This window comes from Pantherophis guttatus, chromosome 1, assembly GCF_059756535.1.
Source record: "Pantherophis guttatus breed Tessera chromosome 1, ASM5975653v1, whole genome shotgun sequence".
Classification (NCBI taxonomy): Eukaryota; Metazoa; Chordata; class Lepidosauria; order Squamata; family Colubridae; genus Pantherophis; species Pantherophis guttatus.
The window spans coordinates 67,711,475-67,730,080 of NC_142063.1; the positions used below are offsets into that span (position 1 = coordinate 67,711,475).

General features: G+C 42.4%; 1 pseudogene across 1 annotated transcript; it reads left to right on the forward strand.

The window, feature by feature from the left end:
* The first annotated feature begins 9,553 nt into the window (after nt 1-9,553).
* LOC117665683 (cytochrome P450 1B1 pseudogene) lies at nt 9,554-14,857 on the forward strand (annotated as a pseudogene). The gene has a single exon (XR_015729360.1). The product of XR_015729360.1 is annotated as a cytochrome P450 1B1 pseudogene (transcript).
* The last annotated feature ends 3,749 nt before the right edge of the window (nt 14,858-18,606 follow it).

The following is an 18,606-nucleotide window of genomic DNA, read 5'->3' on the forward strand; positions in this document are numbered from 1 at the left end:
CTTGTATGGAGACCAAGCTACCTTAAATCATTGGACTGGAGTCAACCTGGTTGAATTCCTACATCAGACTCTTCTCTCCAAATCCAAAATCTGAAAACCTAGTATTGGGAATGGTGGGGGATAGAAGTAAGTCTAAAAGCATTTACAAACTTCACATCTTCATCCATATGAAGTTTAGTTAAAACCATTCTGCACAATTTGATTCACTGAACCAAAAAACAACCTTCCAGCATAGTAATAATACTACACAAGTATGACCTCTCCTATTATTGCTGGTTTTGCAGCTGCAAGCACGCAGCAAAAGGTTTACTGCATATCTTATAGGCTTATAACCTGTTGGCACATAATAAATTGATCAATGAGATATGCCACACTGTGAGATTTGGAAGTAAAGTTTCAGGCCAACTTCAAATTTCTCGGGATCATCTTCACAACTTTCAGGTCTTTGTTTCCATCTCATTTCTCTGGATGGAATCATATGATACAGTTGAAGTGTAAGAAACCTAGTTTTAGATATGTTTGCACAGTGCAGTAAGTCATAAATTGTTTAGTTATAGAACAACATGTGGTGTGAATGTAGATATTGTGGTTTATAAATTATAGTTATGACTTAGCCATGGTGATTTATCTACCATACTGTGGTTTAGCACTATGTTAATGGAATCCATCTATCCAAATTTAAAGGGAGGTACATTGGGCAACATCATCTTTAAAAAATTACATGTAGGTAGCATAAATATGGCTACTTAAATTATTTTCAGGACAAATTCCAACAGATGTACAAACTGGCAAATGTCCTCTTAAAAGATTTTAATTACAATCAATTCCAACAGCAACACTGAACAAAGCTTGCAACTTTGTAGGAAAAAAGAAAAAAAATCTCTGAATAAACAAAATATGCATCTATTGTTTCAAATTCATATAAATATGCCTAAAAATGACATTTTCCTACATCAATCCCATTAAATGAAGAAATTTTGTACATAAGCAGTACTGCCAGTTAAATACCACTTGTCTCAGAATTTTCCCTAATTCATGAATAATATGGAACCTTTGAAATTATTCCAGCATGGCTTTGAAAAATTTGTATTTACATGCACACACAGAAGAAAGGACAATGATGATAAATATACTGAATTCCAACAATTCAGAGCAACCCAGCCACGCTGGCCATCAAGACCAGTCTGGATTCATTCAATAGCAACTTGTTCCTGGTACATCTGAAACTCCACACTTCCAGACAAGAAGGTTATTTTGTTAAGAAACTTGCCCAGTATGAAAAATCAGGAGTGTGGTCACATTTTTTTGTGTTTAACCATTGTTATTAAAAGGCATAAAGCATTAAAACAAAGAAACAAAAAAAGGCATAAACAGGAAAAATTGTTACATGTAGTTAGACTTTTATTTTTGGAATAGTATAAAATATTGAACATGGTATCTTTTTGTGCATGTACAAATTTAGACATCGGTCATGGATGATGAAAACATAGCATTTACCCCATCTATGGTTTTATGTAAGGCATTTCAGATTTGATTTTGCTGGCACCTCAGAGAAAGCAAAATTCTATTGTGGGTAAAGGACAGACCTCATAAATTTCTAGGCTTGTAGCATTCTCTACATATATTTGCTTTGATAAGCATATGTCTTTTAATAAACTTTGTTACTCACAAAAGGTGTTACCAGGCTCCTAATTTTTTGTCGCCACAGAATATCCTAGCTCTGTTATAATATGCAGTACTGAGTGCCAGTCCTAAGCAATACTCATAAATAAGCAGTGCTGCACTTTCCAATATGAACAATATTCAGAGATGAAGCGCAAGATTTCTTTCACTTCTGATATAAAAATGTCATGGGTGACATGGCTCTAAAAAGGATGGCACTGCTAAGGAGCATTCATAAATGAATACAGCAGCTCATATTCTACTATTTTATCAAAAATCAGAGACTCTTCTTTGAACTCTCATAATCCCTTGCTACTGGCCATGCTCACTGGGGCTGACAGAAATTTGATTCAAAACATCAAGAGGACACTATTGTTTGTCCCTAGAAAACACTACTGCATTCATCTGTTTCTTCGGCTGTCTCCAATATGAAGCCCATGGGCCTCAAATATCCATAAAAGCTCTGTGGGTTTAATTTGAAAAAGGGGAAAAAGCATCAGGAGGCAAGCAGGTAAGATGAATACTAACTTGCTTGATATAACTCTGTATATTTGCCTAAAAATTCTGGGCATTTACAGAGAACCGTGTAATAAACATAAATTAAATAAGCATAAGCCTATTATGAATACAATTAGTAATTTCCATTCCATACTACCAACTCTCACGGGGACTTTTTGTAGAAGGGTTTACATTGCAAATATATGTATGTATACGGTACATACACGAGCTGTGGTTGATACGATGGTTAGAATGCAGTATTGCAGACTAATTCTGCCGACTGCCAGCAGTTTGATCCTGACCGGCTGAAGGTTGATTCAGTCTTCCATCCTTCTGAGGTCAGTAAAATGAGGACCCAGATTGTTGGGGACAAAAATATACTGTCTCTGGAAACTGCTTAGAGAGCTGTAAAGCACTATGAAGTGGTATATAAATCTAAATGTTATTACTATTTTTATATACTTATATGGTTTTGTTTTTAGCCACTGAAAATTGAAAAAATTAGCTTTAAAATCTGTAACTGGCAACGTTTAGGAGAGATCTAGAAAAAAAAAGTCTTAGTCTCAGACAAAGTCAGAATGTGTGTAATACATATTAACTTGTTAACTTGTTCCTTACAAACCACAGAACAAGAACAGCCACCCCTTCAACAGGTGCAACTTATTTGCCTAATTATTATTATTATTTTTTAAATATTTTATTGTTAAGAAATTATAATACAGTTTTTGTCCATCCGGTTACATAGTATAGGAAAAGGAAATAAATAAGAATACAGATGTATGTACATATAGATAATCTTTGCTACTCAATTACATAGTGTATAAATATGTACTTATACTGATATGTGCTTATATCATTCTTAATGTATATATATATAAAATAGGTCTTTAAAGGTAAATTAATAAATACATAAGTCATATCTTTTGCTTACCTATATAACCTTTCCTTACTTCATTTTACTTTCTACAATCTGCGGTACATCTTCTCTTACTATGTCATTTGACTATTTCTTGTACTCAATCTAGTCTCTTCCATTTTTTTTTTAAATTTCATTTTCCTCTTCTCTAACCACCCGTACCACTTGTCCCACACGCTATAATAGTCAGTATCTTCTCTGTCATTGATTTCCAACGTTAATTTATTCATCTCGGCACATTCCATTATTTTACCGATTACTTGTTCCTTAGTTGGTATTTTTTTTCTCTTTCCATTGTTGAGCAAAAGAGATTCTTGCTGCTGTTATTATATGCACTGCTAGGTATTTCTTCTTTTTTGCCATTTCCGTCTTCAGAATTCCCAGGAGGAATATTTTAGGATCTAATTCAAAAGTTTCACCTATTATTTCTGAAAGCCAATTGCCAATCATCTTCCAATATTTTTTAGCTTGAGGGCAGGTCCACCAGCAATGGTAAAATGTGCCTTGCTGATGTCCGCACTTCCAACACTTTGGACTTAGGTTGGGATAAATTTTGGCAATCCTAGCTGGTGCTAGGTGCCACCTATAGATCATCTTATACTGGTTCTCCTTGTATGTGGTTGCCTTGATGAGTCTTACATTGTTATTCCATATTTGGTCCCATTCTTCCAAATTTATATTTTTCCCAATATTTTTGGCCCATGCTAACATTGGATCTTTAACCACCTCCTCCATCAGGTCGTATTCTACCAAATAATTGTACTTATTTGCCTAATTATTACCTATTTATTTTACATTAAATAAAGCTCTTAGAACTGAGCCGCAGAAATCCAGATGACCACTATATGATGGCAAAAGAAACACAGAAAAAAAGATTCTTTTAATGCTATTTGGTGGGTATTCTGATTTTTTTCGGCCTAGATCTGGCAGCCCTAATTTAATGTAAACTCTTGGGAGACCTCATGCTTTCAAAGGCTGTTCAGTTGGCAATTATTCATTAGATTTATTTATATATTTATAATTAAATCTAATTATTCATTCGATTTAAATTTATATTTAAATTTTCCAGAATTTCAGGATGGGGGACTTCGCTTAAATGGACATCCTCCATTTTTTCACACAAATGGCTTTAAGAGAGAATGGCAAAATCATCCAGTGCAGCTCTAAGGCTGAGTATTGACTCAAATACTATATTTCACTGGTTCAACTTTATTCACATTTATTTTGAGATACAGTAAGTCTTAATGAACTCAGTGCAGATCTGACTTCAAAGCAGAGAAATAGAGATCTGCAAAATATATACATCCAGGAGAAGAAATATATTAATATATTTACACATGATCTTCCAATTTTTAGAAAATAAATCTGGTTCTTTTATATAATTGTCAATTAATTATAATTAAACACCACCTTTTTGTTTTGGTTTTTAAGAGAAAGCCATGTTAGTTAGTTAGTTAGTTTATTAAACTTCTGTATCGCCCTTCTCCTGAAGGACTCAGGGCGGTGTACAGCCATATTAAAACAAACATATACTCACAAAATTTAAAAACAATTTAAAACAAATATATAAATTTGGCCCTTATATTAAAAGCTACAAACACCCAATTTAAAATTCATTTTCTAAGCCAGCCCGGCCTGTTGAAACAAAAGAGTCTTAAGGGCACGGCGAAAGATATGTAGGTCGGGGATCATGCGAATCTCCAGGGGCAATTCATTCCAGAGGGCAGGTGCCCCCACAGAGAAGGCTCTCCCCCTGGGTGTTGCCAGTCGACATTGTTTGGCCGACGACACCCTGAGGAGTCCCTCTCTGTGGGAGCGTATTGGCCGGTGGGAGGCTATCGGTGGCAGAAGGCGATCTCATATATACCCAGGTCCTAAGCCATGGAGCGCTTCAAAGGTGGTGACCAACACCTTGAATTGCACCCGGAAGACCACCGGGAGCCAGTGCAGCTCGCACATTAGAGGTGTTACATGGGTGCGCCATGTCGCCCCCATAATCACCCGCGCGACCGCATTCTGGACCAGTTGGAGCCTCCGAGTGCTCTTCAAGGGAAGCCCCAGGTAGAGAGCATTACAGTAACCCAGACAGAACATGACGAGGGCGTGACCGTGCGCAAGGCGTCCCGGTCCAGAAAGGGACACAACTGGTGAATCAGGCGAACCTGATAGAAAGCTCCCCTGGCCACAGCCGTCATATGGTCTTCTAAAGACAGCCGTGCATCCAGGAGAACACCCAAAGTTGCGAGCCCTCTCTGAGGGGGTCAAGATCTCGCCCCCAATAGTCAGCGATGAAGCTAACTGGCTATATCGGGATGCCGGAAACCACAGCCACTCGGTCTTGGAAGGGTTGAGTCTGAGCCTGTTTCTCCCCATCTAGATCCGCATGGCCTCCAGGCACCGGGACATCACGTCAAGGGCATCATTGGGGTGGTCCGGGGTGGAGATGTACAGCTGAGTATCGTCAGCGTACTGATGGCACTTCACCCCAAAACCACGGATGATCTCACCCAGCAGCTTCACATAAATGTTGAACAGAAGGGGCGAGAGGACCAACCCTTGCGGCACCCCACAAACAAGGCGCCTCGAGGTCGACCTCTGTCCACCTGCCAACACAAACTGTGTACGGTCAGAGAGGAAGGAGGAGAACCATTGCAACACGGTGCCCCCCACTCCCAACCCCTCCAATCGGCGCAGCATACCATGGTCGATGGTATCAAAAGCCGCTTAGAGGTCTAATAGGACCAGGACAGGGGAACAACCCCTGTCCCGAGCCCTCCAGAGATCATCAACCAATGCCGTTTCCGTGCTGTACCCCAACCTGAAGCCCGACTGGTACGGATCTAGATAGACAGCTTCATCCAGGTACCGGGGAAGTTGTCGCACCACCACACTCTCAACAACCTTCGCCACAAAGTGAAGGTTGGAGACTGGACAATAGTTCGCTAGTACAGCTTTGTCCAAGGAAGGCTTCTTGAGGAGGGCCTCACCACCGCCTCTTTCAGGGAGGGAGGGAAGAAACCCTCACTCAAAGAAGCGTTAATAATCCCTTGGAGCTAGCCTCGTGTAACCGCCCGGGAGGCCAGCACCAACCAGGAGGGACATGGGTCCAATAAATATGTGGCAGCATTAAGCCTACCCAGAATCCTGTCCACGTCCTCGGGAGTCACAAGGTCAAACCCCTCCCAGATAACATTCTTAAGACCCACCTCCCCTCCCAGATAACACTCTTAAGACCCACCCCATCTGAATCTACCCAATCGGAGTCCAGGCCTTCCCGAATCTGAGTGACTTTATCATGCAGGAACTGCACAAAATCCTCAGCCCTACCCTGCAAAGGGCTTTCCCTCGCTCCCAAATGGAGAAAGGAGCGGGTCACCCTAAACAGGGCTGCTGGGCAGTTCTCTGCAGATGCAATAAGAACGGAAAAATAGTTTGATTTTGCCGCCCTTATCGCCACTAGGTAGATCTTAATATGAGACCTCACCAATGTTCGGTCAGATCCGGAGCAGCTGGCCTTCCAGTCGCTCTCCAGGCGTCTTTTCCGGCGCTTTATCTCCCTCATCTCCTTGGAGAACGAGGGAGCCACCTGGGATTGGCACCGGGTCAGAGGCCGCAAAGGCATGACGTGGTCCAAAGCTCCAGCAGCCGCTCTATCCCAGGCAGCCACCAGTTCTTCAGTTCTTCATGTACATTCTGATAGTAATTACACTTAGAGCAAGAATCATTATCCAGTCTAATCCCTGGCTAATATGCTGTGATGGTTTTCCTTTACCATTTCCAGATGATGGGCATCACTCCAGTAACAAATATGCTTACTTACTGTTTTTACCAGGCTGTGTAATCTTACATGTGGAAAGAATAACTTACGTTCATAAGGTGAGCCACTTTTTTGAAAGTTCAGCGCAATCCCATCATTTATGTATCTATTCCTATTTCATGCCTTTCTTCATTGTTTTTGTGCCTTTGAATCTGTCTTCGCTCCTGGTGACTGCCTGGATAAATGCCTGCAGTTTGGTTGGCAGGGGTTTTTGGAAGTGGTTTGCCATTGACTCTTTCCTAGAGCTGAGAGAGAGTGACTGAACATCACACCACTGCCTTGGCTTAAACCATTACACCAAATTGGCTCACTGTATGCCAACATACACATCCTATCCCTAAATAGCATAAATCCAGGTTAGTACTTTTAGGTGTAAAAAGTCCACAATAGGAAGATGAAAAAGGCAAACAGAATGGGAAAAGGGATAAAATATTAATGGATAGATGGATCTCTCAGATGTAATAGCTATTATTACTCCTGCAGGAATCCATGTAGTATACAATAGCATTACAAATGATATTACAGAGACCTGGTTGGGCCATGAGCGGGGGGTTCCCCTCGTGGAGATGTGCCCATCAGGCTTCCGTGCATTTCATCAGCCGAGAGCTCAGGGCAGGGGCGGGGGGTGGCGGTCATTATAAGAGAGGGTCTTGATCCGAGGGAGACCACTGTGCCTCAGATAGCCGGATGTGAGTCCCTTTTCGTGAAGTGGGGTCATGGGGTGCAGATGGGTCTGTTGATCACGTACCTGGCTCCCTGCCACATGGCGACGACCCTGCCCGAACTCCTCAATGTTATAGCTGAGGTGGCGGCTGATACCCCCAGACTTGCGGTCATGGGGGATTTCAACCTGCCATCCATTGGTGAAACTTCTGAGGTAGCTTGGGAGTTCATGGCTTCCATGACGGCTATGGACCTGACCCAAGTAATTCACGGCGCTACTCACATGGGGGGACACACTCTGGACTTAGTTTTTGTCTCTGGTCAGTGGTTGAGTGGTCTTGATTCTATTCTATTCTATTCTATTCTATTCTATTCTATTCTATTCTATTCTATTCTATTCTATTCTATTCTATTCTATTCTATTCTATTCTATTCTATTCTATTCTATTCTAAATTTCCGCAGTCATGTGGCCAGCATGACATTATGAAGCTCTGTTACCTTCCCACCAAAGTGGTACCTATTTATCTACTCACATTTGGCAACAGGTTGACAGGAGCTGGGGAGAGGACGGGAGCTAACCCCATTGCATGTCGCTCAGGTCTCAAAGCAGGGCTGTGGCTTTCTAGCCAACAAGCCCAGCATCTTAACTGCTGAGTAACCCCAATGCACCAGATATTAATAACTAAGATATTTTCATTAAAATTACTTCAATATCTGTGGGGTCTTTTTCTAGCGATATTATCCTTATATTTCAATCCAAAAGGAAACCTAAAGTATATCAGGATCTACTGATAGATTGCTATATAATTTGCAATAGAGTTGCAAGGGAATTCAGCTCCCAGTAATATCATAGTAATAGTAACAAGTAAAAATACAAATACTACAAAGTCCTCCCTCCAATGACTGGTCTTATACATAACACTATTTCCTCAGTTACTCAAATATGTAGTGGTTGCTTTTGACCAAGTGTTTCTGCATCCCTACTTGTTAACTTTATGGTTGAACCCTTGATCTATCATAGATGTATATATGCAGATTCTCTCATTTAATTTATGGTCTGTGAGATGCAGCAGATTTTAAAAAGTAGCCTTTTGCTTCTGACTCACTCTCATCTACTGTTTTTCATTTAGAATGCCTAGTGATCTCAGGATTCTGAAAAGATTTACAAGTTTAAAATCTGCTTACTTCTGATCAAAGATATCTCCTCAGGGCATATGTACTTATTAGATTTATATCCCAACTGTTTTCCAGGGATTCATATTGGTCTACACGGCATACTTGCCTCCGAATTTATTCTCATGGACACCACTTACATCCAGCATCTTGACTCCCTGCCATCTGCACTCCAATGCTCCTGCATAATGGTTATTATTAAAAGTTATCCCATAGTTAATCTGTGCTAGTTTTTAAAGTAATCTTCCAAGAGTGGGTGCCATGTTAGCTGAGATTATGGGAGTTCATAAATTTGGAAGACAGATCTGTTTGAGAAGGCTGGATACCACAATACTGGTGTCCTAGCCTTCTCAATATTAAATGCAGACTAAGGGGATTTCCCATTGTACTGAACCACAATTTGTAACCTAGAAACATATTTTAATGATATGACCCCATAAAGTTGCCTATATAGCAATAACATTAGCACTTAGACTTATATACTGCTTCCTAGTGCTTTACAGCCCTCTCTAAGCAGTTTACAGAGTCAGCATATTGCCCCCAACAATCTGGCTCATTATTTTACCCACCTCGGAAGGATGGAAGGTTGTCAACCTCAGCCGGAGAGATTCAAACTGCTGAACTGCTGGCAATCGGCAGTCAGCAGAATTAGTCTGCAATACTGCATTCTAACCACTGCACCACCACGGCTCTTCTCTTCTCTTCTCTTCTCTTCTCTTCTCTTCTCTTCTCTTCTCTTCTCTTCTCTTCTCTTCTCTTCTCTTCTCTTCCTCTTCTCTTTTCTCTTTTCTCTTCTCACCTTACCTGTTCTTCATTATTTCTTATTTTTCATTTATTCAAGTTATATGGCTGCCTATCTGAAAAAAGTGAGTCTGGCCGGTGAACAATAATAAAATGAATCACAGAACAGCAAGGATGGATGTACTTGCCCAACCCACTCCTGACAGAGCTCATCCAAGAACATCATGAATGTTATCTCAGTCCCATACTCTGGCCTGAATTCTGAGAGAGAGTTCCAGACAATCTGCTTCATCCAAGGTCCTCTGAAGCTGTTGTGTAATCACTTTCTCTACAATGTTCCTCAGAAAGGGAAGGTTGGAGACTGGAGAGAAGCTGTCCAGATTAGTTAGATTAGCTAGATGGAACAATGGTCCCTTGGGGGGGGGGATGCACTAAAACTGAAGATCATAAGCATAGTTGCAGTTTCACTTAATAACTGCATTGTTTAATGGCTGAGTTGTTGGTTTCAATTGTGGTTCGAGGACTACCTGCAATTGTGTTTACCTTTTTATTCCAAAGGCAGCGTCTAAGTATGCAATCTATTGTGCCCATGAAATCCTAGAAGCTTATAGAAAGAAGTCAAGTGACTAGCAGTGGCTTGAAATAATAAAAGGGGCAAAATGGCAAAAGGAACAGCAATTGTATTTTTGCTGATTCAGTGATGGCTAGGAGAGCAATTCAACTCAACAGTGAAGAAAAGGTCTAATGAAAATCAGCATAGCAAGCCCTTAAAAGTATTAGCAGGCACATCCCCAAATTATACACACATCTGGTAATAAAGCATAGTCTCTCTTTTTTAAAAAAGAAAATCAAGCAAGTAGTATGATTTGTTTTAGCTCTAAATCTTGCTTAAAAGCAACAAAAAAAAACCACACCGAATTCTCAGAAATCTACGCAAAATACTGCTTGTCTGTAATTACTCTGCCAAAAACAAGCCTATCAGAACACTTGAGCAATCGTTCCACTTGGCATGACAACTGTGATCAACAAGTTATAGAACTGGCAGGCAATGATCAAATAATATTGTTTCTTTCTTTGTGAGGAAGGTTAGGAGAAGGAAATGAATGGGAAAATGTCTGAAGCTGTAAAATATTAAAACTGTATCACCCCATTTTAGACAGTAACAGTGATCGCAAGGATTTGCAGAAGTTTGTTGTCAATTCTGCACTCTATAGAGTGACAGCATCTATCTTCCACCTGACCTGTAGAGGCTTGCTTTATTTATTTATATTATGCTTGACCTCCAACAATTCCTTTGCTGACTCATGCCTTTATTTATTTATTCATTTATTTATTTACTGGTGCCTTTGAGTCACCGTTGACTTCTGGCAACGGTCTATTTTGGTAAGAAAATATGGGAATTACAGCACAAGTTGGGGAAGACCAATGGAGATACCAAGACACTTACAATTTGAATTATAGGAAAATGGGCTCTTAGACATCTAGTTTGATGCAGTGATTAAGGTACAGGCTAGGAATCAGGAGACTGAGTTCTAATCCAACCTTAGTCATGAAAACTGGAAGAGTGACTTTGGGCCAGACACTCTCCCTCAACCCACAACTTCAGACAACTAGCCAATCAGTCAATGTTGCAATCAAAGTTGCATGTCTTGTCCAGGGGTGGGTCGCTACTGGTTTGCTCATGGGCGTGCACATGCTTGTGCGCACGACACTTCTGCACATGTGCAGAGGCATCCAGGCAGGTAGGCGGAGCCTCCGGCCGCTGCCACCAATTTGCCCAATCTGGGGCGAAACAGTAGCAACCCACCACTGGTCTTGTCATAACTAATGGATTGATTGATCTGAAAAAAAAAATAGACTGCTCAGTGTAAACACTGAGAAGAAAAAAAGAGAATACCGTAGCTACCTCCACCCACCCATCTCATTAGTATAAGGTAGTCCTCGACTTATGATCACAATGAGACCAAAATTTCTGTTGCTAAGCGAGGCATTTTGCCCCATTTTGTGACCTTTCTTGCCACAATTATTAAGTGAATCACTGCAATTGTTAAGTTAGTTACGTGGGTGTCAAGTGAATCTGCCTTCCCCCTTGATTTTGCTTGTTAGGTCACAAAAGGTGATCACAGGACACTACAACTGTCATAAATGAGTCAGTTGCCAAGCATCTGAATTTTGATCACGTGACCACAGGGATGCCACAATGGTCCTAAGTGTGAAAAAGGCACTACAAACGGTCACTAAATGAACTGTTGTAAGTTGAGACTTACCTGTATAACACTGTGTCATATGGTAAATATTTTAATAAGAATATAGTCAGTTCTCACAGTGGCCAACCAGCTGCCCAAGGAAGCCCAGTAGAACCTGGTTTATATTAGGTTTACCTAAATCTGCTTAGTGTACTTGTATCCCATTTCACAGAGAGGGAAAAATGAGGCTGCCAGTCAAAAAAACTGCAGGAACCTCAGCAGCAAAGCAATGGCTCTTGGCCTGTAGGCAAAGCTTCAAGTCCTCTTCTTCCTTTGCTGGTTTCGGTCATTGCTCTCCAGTCACGAAAGCAGCAGCCTTCCAAGGCAGCCAAAGGTGCCTGGCAGCGTCCAGCCACTCTCTCCGAGGCCTGTCTGGCAGGAAGCGGGCTTTGGAAAGCTGCACGCATTCCTAACGTGCTGGTTCGGCTTGCTCTTGCTATTCTCTCTGGAAGGGAAGCAAGGCATGGCTGCGCACAGGGGACTTTGGGACCATCACAAAAAGGGGGAGAGGAGCGGGAGGAGGAGGAGGAGGAGGAGGGAGACAGGCTCGCCTCGGCACACACCCCCTTAGACGGCTTATAAAATCGCCACGGACCAGCCGTTAGTGCAAAAGCCGGGGGGGGGGGCACAAAAGGAAGGCCCCGCGCCCTCGGCCTGAGGGTCTTTGCTTCCCCAACAGGCATCTGAGGCGCAGAGAAGAAAAGGCGGGAATTAGAAACCCAAAGGGCCACAACGATGGTGCAAACGGGGGACAGACGGGGCGGGGAGCTCGCAGCACTCTTCCGGAGCGCCTTGCAGCCGGCGCTGCTGCTTTCTTGCGCCTTCCTGCTGTACTTCTGGGCGCGCAAGCGCTCCGCGGCTCCGGGCAAGCGTCTTCCCGGCCCCGTCGGATGGCCGCTGGTCGGCAACGCCCTGCAGCTGGGTCGCCTGCCTCACCTCACCTTTTGCGAGCTGGCCGAGCGCTACGGCGACGTCTTCCAGCTCCGCCTGGGCTTGCGCTCCATCGTGGTGCTCAACGGCGAGGCGACCATCCGGCAGGCGCTGGTGCAGCAAAGCGGGCCCTTCGCGGGCAGACCCGATTTTCCCTCTTTCCGGATGGTCTCCGGCGGGAAGAGCCTGGCTTTCGGACGCTACACGGAGCGCTGGCGAGCGCAGCGGCGGGTGGCGCAGGCCACGCTGCACGCTTTCTCGACGGCCAACGCGCCCAACAAGCGACTCTTCGAGCAGCACGTGACGGCCGAGGCGCAGGAGCTCATCGACGGCCTGACGAAACTGAGCCAGGGCGGCCTTTACGTCAACCCGCTGCAGCTGCTGACCGTGGCCAACGCCAACGTGATGTGCGCCCTTTGCTTCGGCCGGCGCTACAGCCACGCCGACGCCGAGTTCCGCGCGCTGCTGAGCAGGAACGACCGCTTCGGACAGACGGTGGCGGCGGGCAGCTTGGTGGACGTCCTGCCGTGGCTGCTCTACTTTCCCAACCCGGTGCGCAGCGTCTTTCGCGACTTCCAGGCTATCAACCTGGAGATGCTGGAGTTCGTGCGCGCCAAGGTGGCGCAGCATCGGCTGACTTTCCAGCCCGGCTCCTCTCCCCGTCACATTAGCGACGCCATCCTGGGCCGCATGGAGCAGGGCCCCGGGGGCAAAGAAGGGCCCCTCGGAGACTACGTGGAAGGCACGCTGAGCGATCTCTTCGCCGCCGGTCAGGACACCACGTCGGCTGCTCTAGGTTGGCTGCTGCTGCTGCTTCTGAAACACCCGCAGCTGCGAGAGCGGTTGCAGGCGGACCTGGACCGCGTGGTGGGTCGCGAGCGGCTTCCGACGGCTGACGATCGCGCCTCCCTGCCTCGCCTGGAAGCCTTCCTCTACGAGACGCTGCGCTACTGCAGTTTAGTTCCGGTCACCATCCCGCACGCCACCACCGCCGACGTGTGCCTGGACGGCTTCCACATCCCCGAGGGCACCGTGATCTTCGTCAACCAGTGGTCTGTCAACCACGATCGGATCCGCTGGAAAGACCCGCACATTTTTGACCCGGCCCGCTTCTTGGACGTCCAGCAGGAGACTTTCGACCGGGAGCTCGCTTGCCGCGTCATGGCGTTCTCGCTGGGCAAAAGGCGCTGCATCGGGGATCAGCTCGCCCAGCTGCAGCTCTTCCTCTTCACGGCCATCCTTTTGCACCAGTGCGACCTGACGGCTAACCCAGCCGAAGAGATAAGTCCCACTCCCTGGGACTCCGACCATGGGCTGGTTCTCAGGCCCCTGCCCTACACCTTGTCGGTGACCAGGAGAAGCGCTTCCCGGGCCGAGGAGGACAGGAGCCGGAGGAACACCGACATCACCTGCCCTTCTTAGCTTCACCCGCGAAGCGTTTTTAACTCTGAAATAAGCGCCCTGGCGGGAAAAGCGGACGAACGGTTGACTTTCCTTGACTTACATTTCTGGAATCACTTACTTATTTCGGTGCCTTTACCAGCAGCGGGAACTCAGACATAGGAAGTCCTCTGTCAAAGGAAATTTCAGCTGGGCTCGTTTCCTCCCCCCCTCCTCAATTAACTCTGAGGCTGATCAGAGCTGTTGAATTGGTGTCCCCTTCTCTATATCCTAAAAAAAAAAAAAAACTTTCTTGGTCTGATGCCATCAACTGCAACTGCTTCACTATGAGCTGTGGGGAGGCGGCAAATTTGATTTACAAATAAATAGCAATGTAGACAATACTTTTTTATCCTCCTTTATCCCTTGTCCTATTCTGTAAGCTTGGATAGAGAATAAGATAGGAAATTAATTAGTACCATCATTAAAACAATGTCGTCTAGTAGTTCCAAGAGAGAGAGCCTTCTCTGTGGGGGCACCTACTCTTTGAAACAAAATACCCCCTGGAATACGAATAATCCCAGATCTTCGCACTTTCCTACGTGCCCTGAAGACCTTTCTGTTTCAACAAGCAGGGCTAGCATAAACATCTAAATTCTATGCCAAGGTCTTAGCAGATACACCAAATTGACTCAATTTATTATTTACAGTTTATAAAAAAAAATTATTATATGTATATGAAATCTTAATCTGTTCACCGCCCTGAGTCCTTCGGGAGAAGGGCAGTATAGAAATTCAACAAATAAATAAATAAATAATAAATAAATAAATAGTATGCATTCCTTTTCCTGCCCAAAATAACGTATCACATAATGCAGAATTTTCTTGCATACAATCCAGCCGTGTTTTCATGTTTTGGGGGGGGGGGGAAACCATGAGTAGAAAGACCCAGGCTTAAATGATTGTTCAGTTCACACAGTAGGAACAGAATCGATTTAATCCACTTTTTGCCTTCTGTAAGTGATTGCAGGGATTGAGGAAAGAATATGGGTTAACTGGGTCTGTGGGAGTTGGGCAACACATAAATTTAGATAAATAGCTGATATTAGTACTGAATTCTATAGTGGAAGGATGTTCATGCACATTCATTGGTTGAAGTGTGAATAGAAACTACAGGTAGTCCTCAATGTACCACAGTTTGCTTAGTGACCGTTCAGACTTACAACAGCATTGAAAAAAGTGACTTATGACCAGTTCTCACACTTATGACTATTGCAGCATCCCCATGGTCATGTGATTTACATTCGGATGCTTGACAACTGACTCACATTTATGACAATTGCAGTCTCACAGAGTTGCATGATCACCTTTTGCAACCTTCTGACAAGCAAAGTCAGAGGGGAAACCAGATTCACTTAACAACCGTGTTACTAATTTAACAACTGCAGTGATTCACTTAACAAATGTGGCAAGGAGAGGGGGGCAAAACTCACTTAACAAATTTCTCACTTAACAATATAAATTTTGGGCTGAATTGTGGTCATAAATTGAGGACTATATGCACATCTACTTATTTGGTAGCCAAACATTTAACAGTTTTGTACAACAGCAGCTTTTAAACTTAAATATAAATGATTTTAATTTGGTTTTAATGGGGTTTTAAAATTGGTTTTAAAATGAGAGTTTAAATTCGGCCTATGATTTAATTATTTTAATCTGCTTTTAAATTCTATTTTGTACATTGTTTTTATTATGGCTGTTCACCGCCCTGAGTCCTTCAGGAGAAGGGCGGTATATAAATAAAATAAAATAAATAAATAAATAAATAAAATAAATAAATTTGACTGCAAAGTAGTAAAAAAACCTAAAACTATTGAATTTTAAAGCATTTCATTCTGCATGAAGTATTATTTTCTTAGGTTGTTGTATGATAATATTCAAATCTCAATTACTTCGCACTTTTAAAACATGTGATTTAATGTCCCTGAATAAAGTTTTTTTTTCTTTTTCACAAATGTTTAGAGGTAGTCCTCGACTTAAAACCATTCTTGTAGTGACCATTTAAAGTTACAGCACTGAAAAAAGTAACTTGCCACCATTTTTCACACTTACAACCATTGTATCATCACAGTCACATGATTAGAATTTGGCCGCATGGCAACTGGCATATATATACATTTGCAGTGTCCTGGGGTCATGTGATCACCTTTTGCAAACTTTCTGACAAGCAAAACAATGGGGAAGCCAGATTCACTTAACAACTGTGCTACAAACTTAACTAGAGTGATTCACTTAGTAACTGTGGCGAGAAAGGATGTGAAATAGGGCAAAACTCACTTAACTGTCTTGCTTAGTAATTGGAATTTGGGCTCAATTGCGGTCATAAGCTAAGGATGTATATTCTTATATAGGCTAGAGAAAAGGACTATGGAAGAGTATATCTAAGACATTGACCTAATTCATATACCATACATCACACATTGGTTTGTTTTATTTTGGTTTAGCGTGCTGTGAGTACCAGTGGATCATGGTTTATTCAAACTATGGTTCAACCATGGTATATAATGAGCCAATCCAGTTACAAAGTTGAGATGAAAAAGAGTTAGGAATTATTTTACAGTAGTAAATGCTACCGGTTCGCACTGTTTTGGGCAAACTGGTAGTAAAAAAAAGTTACCACTTCGTCCGAACTAGTATTTCTGGCGATCAGTTGTGCCACGTGATTTATATTTACTAGAAAGCAGGAAATCCTGCTTTCTAGCGAATCTAAATCACGCGGCACAGCTGTTCCCCCCCCCACTGTTCTACTTGTTAAGCCTCCTTTTTCCACGCAAAGCGCGCATTTGGTGCACATTGTACCTGCGTGCATGCAGAATGCTTTTGGCGCACACCGTACTTGCACGGGCAGCAAACTAGTGGCAATCCGCAGAGGATTTCACCACTGAGTTAGACGATTATTTATTATCTGTCTTACTAGAGAACTGTTCTAGTCTGAAAGTTAAAATGCACATGCACACACAAACACTTATACCTGGTGTGCTTGCACTCATGATGCAAACAGTGCTAATTCAACATTTGGGATGTTCCAAGTTTAAATCTAAGCAACCCACTAAACAATTTGACAAGGTTTCTGCTGACTTCTTACTGCTCTCTTTCTTACATATATTCACAGGTAAGTGAAGAAAACGGTAAAAGCTTTTGTCAGAGGAATTACCTAGATTCTGGAACAAGTCCTAATGCTTCAAGTGAGACTTACTCAAATGGAAATGTGCAATTTGTAAATTACCAATGTAAGAATTTTATTTAGAGTCCAAGCACAAATATCATTAATCCCTCCCCCTTCAGTTTTAGAAGAAGCCTTACTAAAACAATAAAAAATTAAGTATAAAATTGTAATAGAAATAATACCAGATAAAATTGTATCTTTTTCTTCCAGTAATAGAAGTCAATAAAAAGCTTAACAAATCTAACCTCACTAAAGTTGGTTTACAATTCCAGTTTTATCATTATTCAGAGATTACTGGTGGGAGTAACATGGTGTAGAATGTTGCAATGACTTGAACATACTAGCAGAAAACCACAGAAGGACTCTGTTGTTCTTTGGAGCCAGTCCAATAACAATCCTCTGAGCAATTGTATCTGCCTAACTCTGGAACCTGCCTGCCAATGTCCTTTTTTTTCAGGCAGTTGCAGAGACATTGATGCTTCCCATGGGTGTTCCTCTGCGATGACGAAGTGTCTTGAGTCAACTCTCTGGAGCTACCACTGGAGAGAACATCTGTGTCCTTTTCACAGTGGAAAAATTAGGAATTTGAATCTTAACATGTCAGAGGCATTTTTTGGTGTGCAAATCATAATATGATAAAGTTTGGCAGCCAATGATCATAAAGTGAAATTACATTTCTTTTTAAAAGGTCAAATGGAATACTAATACTAGTCTTTACTTCAGATAGAATATCACAGAGACAGATTAGTTAGCAAGTGTCTAAATAAAGATCCTTCAAAAATACTAAAGTGGGATTGGAATTTCTTTCCTGAACAATATTTTACTCTGCCCGTTTTCTTCAAATGGATCTTTCACATATTTTGTAGAAATTGATCTTTAGCAGAGTATGTTCAGGGAAATGGTTAAAACACATCTATGCAAAATGATCCTGCAATTAATGTATTCAGGCAAATGCTGAAAGCATCATTACTTTATCAACACATAAGCCTGCCAAAGTGGCTGAAACGGGAGGAAAGGGAGTGTTTTTGCCTGAATACTTCATTTCTGAACAACAACAAAAAAAACCCTGATGGTTTCAAAGCAAGAATAAAAGCTGAACAAAGGAATTTTTTAGCACTACGTTCTAGAAAACAAACTTGATTAACTATTGAAAAGTTTGTAACTGGACTCTTGTTATCAGTGTACAAATTCTAAATGGGAATTTAGCTCATAAAATACATATTCTATTATGGGAAATAAAGCAGTGCTCACTTTTGCAAAAGTACATTACATCATCCAACATAGAATAAAGAAATAAAAATTAAATGGTAAGAGTGGTCAGGCAGGAATTATACATTAGGATCTCTTTAAAAG